At 40.7% G+C, this 12895-nt stretch overlaps 1 protein-coding gene across 3 annotated transcripts in view; it reads right to left on the reverse strand.

Moving 5' to 3' along the window:
* GABRA2 (gamma-aminobutyric acid type A receptor subunit alpha2) overlaps nt 1-12895 on the reverse strand; it is a 98075-nt gene that overhangs the window by 37181 nt on the left and 47999 nt on the right. The gene's annotated exons all lie outside the window — the stretch shown is intronic.

Below are 12895 nucleotides of genomic sequence, written 5' to 3' on the forward strand. Positions count from 1 at the left end.
ATATATGTGTGTGTACATGCACCAGGTGCTACGGCTCTTATTCATAGAAACACAATCATATATCTGCCTCCTGCCATAGTTAATACACTTTTCAACCACAATAAAGTAAATAATTATTTTGACTTTAAAGAGTTGATTCATTCATTTAATAGCATGTCTTTTACAATAATTACAAAAAAATTAATAAATTTTGACAAGCATTACGAAAAGTTGCCATTGATTTATTTCCCTCATTTAAAAAATCGGCACGCAATGATAAACTTACATAATTATATTTTACTGGCTGATGTTTTTTCCTTCCCGGCAGTTTCCTGCACACCAAAGTTACCTACAATTCAGTTTCCTTGCTAGTTGCTAAGGCAATGACCAGCTTTCTAGTAAATAGAAGGCTCATTGCAAAAAGGGAGGGAATGGAGGCTTCTTTTTAATTTGCATTGCATAAGCATTATCTTTTAATATGAGCACATGCATAAAAGCACTGAATGTATGTATTCCCATTGTGCTGCTTCCAGTTATGCAACTGTGATCTTCAATTTCAGCTGTCTGGAAAGAAGGGAAGCATCTTCAGTACCTAGGTCAGGAGCAGGAGAAATCCCTCTCATTCTTTTCTTTCACTACAAATAATCTCTCTCCTCTAGCTCAAATGCAGCAGTTTTGTGCTGAATAAGTACTGATGGTGAGCTCAAATTAGGACCAGCTCAAATTAGGACCAGCTCAACAAACCTTTGTCAGCCTGAGCTGTATCCTCCAGTTCTACCCTCACCCACTCCAAGAAGTGACTCCCTGGACCTGAACAGTGGTGTTATTAGTGCATGGGGGAGACGACCTCCCACAGTGGCCCTGGCCTCAAAACAGTCTGCAGAAGTTATCTACAGCCCACCCTATCATGCTTGTCACCTTTCCCCATATGCTGCCCTCTGTCTATATTGGTCAAAGTCAGAAATCTCCTAAGATCCAATGGGTTCAAAGGCAAAGGTGTACTAAAAGAGGCGATGGAAATCTCACTGGCCTCACCAAGTATTTCAGTGGTGACATTCTGTGAAATCTTCCAGGTGGACTCTAGCTGAGTAGCCTGACACTGATAAAGTTTGTCCCAAATTCAAGTTTTGAAACCACTGGTTCAGTCCATGGAAACTTTGGACAAACATATTCAAAAGCCCCTGAAATAATTTTATGTTTTTAGATGTGTATTACATCTTGGATTTAATAGTTTTAATGATATGCTTTGGTGTAGTGGTTAATAGTGGCAACTTCTAATCTGGTAAAATGGGTTTGATTCCCTGCTCCTCCACATGCAGCCAGTTGGGTGACCTTGGGCTCGTCACAGCCCTTATAGTGCTGTTCTCTCAGAGTCCTGTTAGATCTCTCTCAGCCCCACCTACTTCACAGGATGTCTGTTGTGGGGAGAGGAAGGGGAGGTGATTGTAAGATGCCTTGAGACTCCCTGGTAGTGAAAAGTGGGGTATGAAAACAACCACTTCTTTTAAATGATTTTAAATACATTTTTTAATGTATGTCTTTGCTTTGTTAACTGCCTTGGTGACCCTGATCAGAGCAGAAAGGTGGGATATATGCAAACAAACATGGTATCAAATACCAGTCCGATGATCCCATACTAACTTCCCCATTGTCTTCAAATATCTATTTGGTGTAGCTATAAATTTGGCCCATCAGAAAATCAGTGTGAACCTATTCACTTTACCTTTATCTACATTTCTGTAAGTTACTGTTTCCTCCCTTAAAGGTTAATAAACCAGAAAGGATAATGTGGATGCTAGACAACAGATAACTGCATTTATACAAATTACCATATATACTCGTGTATAAGCCAAGTTTTTCAGCACAGTATTCACATTGAAAAAGTCCTCTTTGGCTTATACACGGGTATATACAGTAATTGAACTAACAGCCTACTCCTAGTAAGCCAAATGTTACATTGTTTCTGCAAACCTCCTGCAAGCTGAAGCTTGCTTGCTCAGGCTGCTTGTAGGACAGCAATGGTTTGAGTGAGGGACTCTGATCTTTTTTCCCCCCTTTTTCCTTTACTTCTTCCAAACTATTCTTTTGGTTTCTGTGGGTGGGGTGAAGTGGGTTTTGGGGGTGCTTTGGGATTTACTGTTTCTCCTAATGTTTATTTGTTCTTTTTTCTGAGGGGCAGCATTGTTTGCCTTTTCTTATTGGGGTTGTATTTCTTTTAAAAATTGATTTTTACAGTTCTTTCTTTCAGTGTTGAGTCTTACAGTTCTTTATTTCAGTGTTTAGTTCTGGGAGGGGGGCACTGTACCTGTAGTTAGAGTAGTCCATTCTCCCAGTTTGCTAGCTGTTGTTGTAGGAGGTTGCCATCTTTGGGTACTGTTGTTCTGCTCTGGTTTGCTGGCCCTCTTTTGCACTGACAGAGCTAGTTTACTGTTTTTCTTTGAAATAAATATTCAAAAACATTTAACCTACTGGTGCCTCAATTAATGTAAATTTACCAGTAACTGCTACATTTTCCACCCTCGGCTTATAAGTGAGTCAATAAATTTGCCCAGATTTTGTGGTAGAATTAGGTGCATCGGCTTATATCCGAGTTGGCTTATATCCGAGTATATATGGTAAGACCAATGAGGTCTCCATTAGTAACCTTTGGATTACATCTTCAGTGATAGCGGAAATTTTGTATTTATTTACTTACACATGGCAGTTTCTTGACTTGGCATTTTCCAAAGCACGACTGTTCTCCCTTCTATTTTTAGTTAATTTAGTGATAAAGCTTTCTAATTTAGCTGTATCTTGCTTTGGTTTAAAGGCTATTCATAATATTGCTATGCAGCTAAGCGTCAAAAACTTGTCCATCCTGAAGCCAAAGGAGCTGTTCAAAGGAAAAGCCATTTCCCCCCAGAAACTATTATTTAAGGCAGACTTTTCTGACTGTTATCTGAGTCCCTGGAACACACACGTCTTGCTATTACAATATACTGCAGAGGGACAGTAAGAAAAGGCAGTGTGACGCCTTCAATTAAACTCATCGGCAGATTCCTCCTCACTGCTCTTTGTCTTGAACTTCCATGTGAAAATTGAAACAAGTAATTAGGATGACCCAAGGTCACTCACACGCTCTCAATCTAGCCTACCTCAAAATGGTTGTTGTAAGGATAAAATGGAGGCCAGAAGAACTTTGTACGGTACACGACTGTTTTCCTTTTAAATTAATTCCTCTCCTTGAAGTTGATCAAGGGAAGAAAGAAAAAATTCTGATATTGAGTTTGATGCCAGTGGGGACCACAAGAGATCCTAAAGTAAATTTACTATTGACCCAATGTCTTTTTATCAACAGTTACATCCTTTTTGGACCAAGCATGGAACTTTGATTCTCATCTATAGAAGTAGTTGCTAAAACACCACCTTTTAGAGAAAATGTATTTTGTTTTAGAGTGATTTCTGTTGAACTGGGCATTGACTGTATGAAGAATCATTACTGATCTGTAGACAGGAAGCTGGATGGCAGGGCTTATATTTTTCATATGGCAAATAGGTGGTGGGCATCCCCCCCCAATTATCACATCAATATTAGAGATTTTATAAGCTGATGGGAACTTGGGCCCTTTTTTTGGGGGGGGGAGAAGGATATAAACTTTCTACCAAAATAATTGAAATATTTTTCTCTAAACCAAAATAAATGCAATTATATAAGAGTAGCATCAGTGTTGTGAATTACTTGAAGCATTAGATCTCAGGATACTCCTTACTTGAAGCTTTGCTCATTAATATTTTAGAAACGTTTTTCCATGAGTCAAGAAGAAAAACAACTGTATCTGCATATACATGATAACTGGAATGTGATAAGAGTATTCCAGTCACCAAACAACCAAATAAAATCCAAGGCACATAATCACTGATGAAATAGTTGTTTGGGAAGCAAGGGCTTAACAGGGAGCTACACAAGCCCCCAACATGACTTGCATCCTCATCTTTCCTTGAAAGAACAGAAATGAAAGAATGCTGACCACCAGCATTTGCTGGCTATATCACAGAGCAATAAAATGAAATAATAAGGAAAAGTGGGTGGGTAAGATTCTATATCCTTTCTATTCTTTACCATCCTTCCTACCTGTGAAATTCTGCAATAGGTTATCCTATAAGAACACATCAAGTGAGAATATTTCAAAAGTTACTCTTAAGCAAAGGATCTCAGGTGTATTACATTTTTTAATTTTATTTTTATATGTTTTACATAATGTATATCCTGCTTTTCTGCCCTCACAAGGACCCCCAAGGTGGCTAACAAATAAAATACACATTACCAAAACATAATTTAAAAAAAACATTAGCCTTCCAAAATACACACACCCTACTAAAAACCAGAACTAAAATACATGCAAAGTCATAAAAACAACAATCAAAACATTGGCCAACATTGGATCACTAGGGAATCCAAAACAAAACAGTCTTTGGCCACTGTTGAAAGATTGCAACAGAAGCAGGGGGACAGATTACTCTCCATGAGTAGAGAGTTCCAGATATTTGGTACTGCAACTGAGAAGATCCTCTCCAGAATTACAGAGGTACCTGAATCAGGACCTCTTAAGGCGATTGTACTAGAGCAGGCAATTCTTCACATATGTTGGTCCCAAAAAGTCAATACTATCACCTTGAATTGTGGCTGAAAACAAATCAGGAGCCAAAACTGGAGTGACATGGTTGCTATGAAAGCACTCCAGGTAACAGCCTAGTTGTAGCATTCTGTCTACACCAGTTGAAGTTTCTGAATACTTCTTGAAGGTAGCCCTATGTGGAGTAGTAATCTAATCTAGCAATAATCTAATCTAATATGTAGTAATCTAGATTTAATGAAAATCATTAATGCTCGGCATGGTCAGCGGCAAAAGGAAAGGTGGTCGCCAAAGGATCAGCTGGCTTGACACAATCAAAGCCGACACAGGGATGACCATGAGCCCACTAAAAGAAGCAGTCAGAGACAGAGGCGCATGGTAACAGACCTGATTACAGGTCCCGGATTACAGACCTGTTTCTTCAAGATATACTCATTACTACTGAAGTTACACACCCAGGTTAAGAGCAGGACTAGGTTTTGTTTTATTTTTTTCTTTTCCTTTGATTTTTAAAAAGATCATTCAGTTGTTTCCTGGGGGTTGCCAACTTCCACCATTCCTTTACCCACATTTAGGAAATACTAATAGTTAAGCACAATATTAGTGGCTTTCTCAGATCCACCTAGATTTCCAAGGACATTGGTTATTAATCATATCCTATTGTTTTCTTAGGGGGTTGTGAACTTTGAGGTGCAGCATGGAGACCACCTACCACTCCTTTACCCACATTTAGGAGGAAATGCTATACATTTTCCTAACTGAACAAAAGATATAGAAATTATAAGCTTAAATTAGTATCTAATGTTATATGTTTTTGCTTGCAATTATGGTGATTAACAATTCAGAGTTGTTTTGCATTTTGGGGAGGGCATACTTTTCTCCCCCCCCCCCTCTTTTTTAAAGTGAACACAGCTTTTTCTCTCAGGCTAATGTCACAATGAATTTACATCACTGGCCTCTTTGTAATCCTTTAGGGCTTTTCATCACAATACTGAGCTTAAACATTCCATGAAAACAGCTAAGAGACAGCTGAATCTCCGAAGGTGCAATCTGCTTTATCCTTGCACTTTGGCTTCCTTTTGTTAGTGCCCATTATTCTACATAATGAAGTTGAAAATCATCTCCTCTACATCTCTCCTAACTTTCACCTCTGACTGAATGTATTATTGCTAATGCACCTCTCTAAACTTGCCATGCAGCTATTAAAAGGAAGCCTGGATTTGGAAACAAAAAAGAGATAACTGGGGTTTTGAGCAGCATCTGAAAGGCAAACTACACATTACCCTGTGGCCATGTGCACTGAAGCCTCAATGGCCATTTATCTTTTGCAGAATGCCCGTAACAGGGGCACTTTCAGCAGAGGAGGAAGAGAGGGTTTAACCATATCCTCATCAGTCTGTTTTTTCCTGCACCCAGTGTTAGATCCATGGGTCTAGGAACATGGAGGCCCTGGAATCTTTCAGCTCTTTATTATCAATCAATCAGCTGATGGTATAAAATTGTACTGAAAACTGCAGAACAACCCCCTCCCCCAAATATATACAAGATAGAACAAAGGATCTTCCTATGGTTGCAGGTGAAAGGCTATTGAATACTTTGAAACAACTGGATCCTGGGTGCATTCTGCCACAAGTTGTCCAATCAGGTTGAGGTAAACACCTTTGAATCAACTGGCTCCTGCAGGGAGGCCAGCCATGCACAACCCAATCAGTAGCTCAGAATTACAATCCTGCATTGAACCTCAAGCTCAGTCCTTGCTAGGCAGGTCTGCTTACACAATTCACATTCTCATCTAAACTTCCACCTGTCATGCCCCCGCTGCCACCTCCCATCTCCCAGGAGTTGCTACAGCCATCTCTGGCAGAAGAGAGAGGGGGCTCTGAATTTGTAGCAGGGGACAGCAGCACAAGTCAGCCAGGCTCTTCCCAAGAGGCATCTTTGGTGCATCCGCAGATACCTTCCCGCCCTGACAGCTCGCCTGGACAACGCAGGCAAAGCAGAAGTTGGTGTTTGCTGAATGCCGAAGGAGCCAGAGACTGCAGGCACGTTGTCAAAGTAGATGGGGCCCAGCTGGGCCTATTTAAAAAAAGAAAAAAAAATGGAAATTTCCTAGAAAATCAAACAATGTCCACTCAGTGGAGAAAATACTTGGGGCCATTCTGCACAACTTAAATCTAGCCAAAGTCTTACCTTTTGTAAATGCTATTAATTTAACGTTCTGCATGACGTCGCAAACAAACCGCAAAACTCCAGCAACAATCGGAATTTTATAGCGCTTAGGGGGAAATCCAGAAAAGTGGATTCCCCTTGAAAAAACCTCTACACTTCTGAGCACAAGCCGCAATACATCAGCAAAAGACATATGCTTTCTAAAAAATAGCAGTAGAAAGAATGTCCCTCCCTAGCTCTCGCCTCCAACTTCCGGAGAAGTGCTTAACAGTAAAACAAAGCTCCCTTCTGCAATTGTCTTTAAAGTTTCCGAACACAATACAGCCCCCTGTTCGACACTGCCTGTAATTTTGGCCAGAAATTGCACCCATCGAGGGGATTTTTTTTTTTTACTTGAAGAGCGTGTAAACGATTAAGTGCCAGCTCCTACCCCAGCGAAAACAGTCTTTCTGAGACATTGAATGAACAAATATTCGTTGCTACTGGTGTTTTGGGGTTTTTAAAACACAGTTTTTAAAGGGAAAGGGGCTTTTCGGGAGCAAAAACACAGCAGTTCATTGGCTGTTCTGTTTGATTGACGGCCGGGGAGGGGGTTGGGAAGAAGTGCAGAAAAATATTGCCTCCTTTGTTGCAATTCCATCGAGACCGGAACCTGTGGGGAATGAATAGACTGCTACTGGGACTTCAATATTCCACTAGAATTGAAGGGGTGCGGAATGACGAAATTCCACTATTAAATATAGCGTTTTTGCATACTGCAAACATTTAGCAATATTGGTCATTGTTCAGAATTGCCCTTGTTTTCCCCACAGCTTACAAACAGAAAATGAATTTATTTAGAAAAGGAACTATTTGAGACTATTAATATCCCATTCTTTTAAAATTGTGTATGCAATCCTATGCATTCAGACGATCTCTCACTCAAAAAAAGTATATAACACATGGTTTAAACATTTTCCCTGCAACTTTAAAAACTGGCTGTTCTACCTTACCACTGTCTATTATTTTTAGCAAAATAAAAAAGTTAGTCCATGTGCTAGGGCTAACACTGGTATATACTTTAACCACTTCTATATAGCTGACTACTTATCTGCAAATAGTCCTGCGGCTAATGGCTCTGGTTGTCATTTTGAGTCATAGATTTTAATTTCCATAAGGGCCCTCTTGAGAGCTATCCTTTTCATACACACTAAACAGGATCCTATTCGCCACTGCTGGGTCTCTTAGGGTCCCATTTACACCCAAGCAAAGCACAAATGAAATACTGCCAAATGCATTCTCCACCAGGCACTCTAGATTAAAACAAAAACAAACATGTTTCACACTTACATGTATTGCAAAAATCGAGCCAACTGTTCCCAGTCATTGAGTCTATCAAAATAAATGGCAATCCATTGTGACACATGGGGAAAATCCTGCTATTCACTGGATTAATTTGGCCTCTTTAATCATTTGGCCTAAGCTAAACTTTACATATGCTCTATGGCCAGAATTCGGCTTGCAATGCCTGGTATAGTTCAGTATGTGCTATTTCAACAGGGACTGGGAAATTGAAATAAGAATCCTTCCAATAATAACTGACCTGGACAAATTGAAATGGCATATCATTTAATGCTTGTCAGGTGAAAATAAGCACACTTCTGTGATGAAAAGGAACTTATACTGTGAATAAAATCTGCATTTCTGAACACTATTTTGTAACAAAAACTAAACATAACTTACAAAATGACTTGTAATAACTTACAAAACGTATGGACTAGATATAGTACCAAGTTGCATTAGAGACAACTGACACTGGGGACCCCCTTGAAGTGTATTTCAGCCACAAAATGAAAGTCTGCTATGGATTTGAGCCATAGTGCTAAGAAGCAAAAGAGCTAACTATCTACTCTTGGACCCTTTCCACAATTGACACGGAGGCCTGACAGCCTTTAAGTGGGACCTGGGGACAATTAACTCATTTCTAGACTACAGAGATCCGTTCTCCTTGCAAAAATGGATGCTTTGGACACCTTGTACCTCATTGGCCTATTATGCACAGCCGCTGAAACGGCGGCATGGAGAACGTGGAGGAGGAAGAAGCGAAACAATCCGCTTATGCACGGGACAGAACGCAATGGCGGCAAAACCCAGAGTATCCGATTACGCACGCGGCTACTTCAGAGTCGCTTCTGGTTGCGCCTTGGTCCCGGGAAGCTCCACTTTCTTCCGCATCTCACTAACACAGCTTTTTCAGTGGCATACGTTGACTCTGCACCTGGTTGCCGCCTGCTGCATGCATAATTGGTGATTTTAGCCACCGCCATTCCACCCCGAATGTGGACCTTCCACTCCGTGCATAATGGGCCATAGAGGTACCTTCCCAGCAAAGAAAGCCCCAGGAATTTATCTACCTGGAGCTGGCAGCGCTCTCCCCTCCCCCACCAGTGGCCCTAGGAAGGTAGCAACCCTAACAGAAAGTGATCCCTGCTGGGCTGCCTTTATCTAGAGATGGATGATCACCTGTCTGTTTGGGTTTCAGATTCACTGATGAATAAACTGCAAGAAACACCCACAAATAGTTGGGGGAGGGAGTTAGCTTTTCTCCATGCTCAAAATTATTCTGATCTGTGAACACGCAAAGCATTGTGGAGACATGTTCTTACACTTCTTACCCTATAGCTTTTCCACTTCCCCCAGCAAGCCAAATTCACATGGCTGTTAAAGTCATGGTGCTGCCAGAGGGTGGGTGAGTTTTTTTGGGGAAAGAGACACATGATTTGCAATTCTATGCATGAGCAAATACTATGAATGCCACAAATGGATAAACATCATTAATTGCCTGGACATACAAACAATACACATACACACACTTTCTAATACCATTGATAATGAATAATCTATTGCCCACAGTGCTCCTGGGGTATATGTAATCCAAGCATGCCAGCGAACCGTGGGTGTGCATCAACAGCAGCTACCTAGCCAGCCATCATGTTCAAGCTACCCCTGCTATGAAACATCTCAAAATACGGTTGGTTTAGAATTGTGAACAGATCGTTCACATAATCAAATAGAGTGTTCATCTAGAGAGAAACTGGCCTTTTGAGAAAATGTTTTGCAAATATTGAATCATCCCTACTTTTAGCCTCAAGGAAAAAGTCTGAAAAATCGCCAGTAAGGAAGAGGAGCTAAAATCACCAGTGGGGTTGGTTTCATGGAAATAGCACAGTGTGTGCAGCCAAGTATGTGTGTGAATGAAAAGAACCCCTTCCTGGTGTTACAATACTAATGCACAGGACCTCTCAGAAGATTGAGGTTAAATTACACACCAGGGGATACAATCTCAAAGTCACAATGTCACTTGTCATTCGGCTGTCAGATACAGCACTGGTTGCTTATTTCTAATTTTTTGTTAACCAACAACTAACATCCTGATGTTACTACAGGTAGCCTGATACCTGTGTTACAGAAATCATTGATCTCAAATATTGTTTATTTATTTCACTACTCTAATAGCGCATTTTCCAAAACGAAACATACATTAAAATTCAGCAGAAAGAGAATATAAAACAATATGGGGCAAGTAAAAAGAGGATTGAGTCAATAAAACAGGGGGGATAGGAAATATAGTGAAAGAGGGAGGTGAGGAGATGCAGCAGGAAAAAAGGTCATCGATGCTTCTCATGTCTACAGCTAACATCATTGATACCTAGACTATTTATCTGCAAGATCTTCAATGAAGAGTAATAAAGGTGCAAATGCAGTTAACAGAAACCCAAAGACACAAACACATTTGGTCCTCCTTTATAACTAAGCATGCTCTTGATCATGTCACTTATACATCATATTCTCTTAAATAGCAATACAAAACAGATGATGAAAATGTGGATTCCCTGATTTTACTTTGTTTGCTGTTTGGAGCCCTTTGGTCAACCAATTAACATGTTTCCTGCCAGCAAGCTAATTCCCCATTCAACCCGTCCTTTTATCCTGCTCAAAGATGTTTCTGAAATGTGTGCCTTTTAAAAACTCCTCTAAGTTACCAATAAGCTGTGGACTCCCTTAACCTGCTACAACAGTACAAACAATCCTGATGTGCTCTTTATGTATGGTTTATCAAAACTTCCTTTTTGTGCGGTGATTTACCAGTGCATATCTTTAAAGGCCGGCACAAAAAGACTATGGAGGAACTCAAATGTATGATCACATTAGCATTTGTTCGTTTGTGGTAAAGAGGAAACTGCAGACATTCCGATTTCAAAATTAATGGTAGAAGTTCTACCTATGTTGAAACTAAGGAGAACTCTATGTTTGAATGTGTTTAAAATGCCACCAGGTTGTAACTGACTAGTGGCGATCCTTTTCAAGGTGGTTTTCCATTGACATTCTCTGCATAGCAACCTTGGGATCACTTGGTGGTCTCCTATTCAAGCACTAACCAGGGCCATCCAGTCAGGCCATTCCTGGTCTACCCCAGGCTCTCTCAACTAGGGTATTGTGAAACCCTGGAGTTTCTTGACAGCCCTGGAAATGTTTTTTCGAATGCATGGGAATTAACTATTTTTTTAGATATTTCTGAATTTGTTAAACATTTATCAGGTGATATGACCGTATATAGTTATGACCTGCTCCCCTCAAATGGCCAATGACAGGCCTGGATGGGATGGGAAGGGGAGGGATGGGAAGGGGAGGGGAGGGACCCCAGATGGGCATGTACACAGCTCTGCTTCCCAACCATATTCTGCACAATCGTGCCACTTCTGGGGTTTCTCAAAGCCTGAAGAAAGTTTCAGGGATTTCTCAATGTTAAAAAAGTTGAGAAAGGATGGTCTACCCATGTGCCAATCAAGAGAAGGTTTCTATCCTTATATTAAAGATACTCGAACCCTTGGATAAGATGTTTGTTAACCACTCCAAGTTTTTTCTTATTGCAAGGACATGTTCCTGCATTCCATATGATATTGATGGCCTCTGTCTATCAGCATGTTCAATTAAACCTTTACTCCAGTAGGAAATGAACTAGCTTTCAACGTGATCCCCATGAGAAGGGTATTATAACTGGCCCCAAATCTCCTGGATTCCTTGATGGCAACCTCTTCAAATGGCCAGGTTGCAGTGTACTTAAAAGGCATGTCCTAAACTGCCTACAGGGTCATGTCTTCCGCTGTACCTGATGGACCATGCTGCTGTCATTGGATCCTGTTATTCTGACACTGGGTCAGGCTTGAGTTTTGCTCTCCAAGGTTGAAATAGTAATTACTCCTGGAAACAAATGTATAAATGTTACATTGGTATCCTAGATGTCTGTCATTTCCTGGACTGATCGCCAGTAACTCTTGGTGCAATAAGAGAATGCTCACCATTTATAGGGAAATGAAGTAAGGATACCTCTATGTGTATTTCAAAGGAATACTACCACTGTCATCTCACAGAGTTTCTGAAAATGCTAAAGACCACTGCTGTCTGTTGAGGGATTCTATTTAAGAGACCTCCACTCACCGGTGAAAGTAAGCTGATAGCAGGTACCGGCAAGAATAAGGCTGCCAGGTCCCGCTGCCAGTAGGATTGTCAGATCCAGGTTGGGAAACTCCTAAAAATTGTGGGATGGAGCCTGAGGAAGGCAGGGATCTCAGTAAGGTATAATGGCAGGCAGTCCACCCTCCAGCTTATCCAGTTTCTCCAGGAAAGTTAATCTTTGTAGTCTTGAGAAGACCTATAATTCCAGGTGAATCTCCAGGTCCCGCCTGGAGGCTGGCATCCCTAAGTAGGGAAATGTCTGAAATGTTACCTTTCCTCTTCAGCTTCAAGGCTCCTGAGAGAGTATTGGTAAGAAATCTCAGTTACCTCCACACTACAGTCAATGGCTTAATATCATTGGAAAACATACACTACATATTCCAACTTCACTATGATAGCCATATGCCATAGTATCAACCCCCCTCAAAGTTTTCACCCCGTTTATTGAGTACATGGTGACAAACCTCTATGTCAGGCTTTCTCAACCAGGGTTTTGTGAAAGCCTGGGGTTTCTTGATGGCTCTGGAAGGGATTTTTGACTGTGTGGGAGTTAATTTATATGTATATGTGTGTGTATATAATATATATGTGTGTGTAAGTGTGTATGTGTGTGTGTATAACCATCTATGGTCATGTCA

Source organism: Paroedura picta, chromosome 10 (genome assembly GCF_049243985.1).
Source record: "Paroedura picta isolate Pp20150507F chromosome 10, Ppicta_v3.0, whole genome shotgun sequence".
Classification (NCBI taxonomy): Eukaryota; Metazoa; Chordata; class Lepidosauria; order Squamata; family Gekkonidae; genus Paroedura; species Paroedura picta.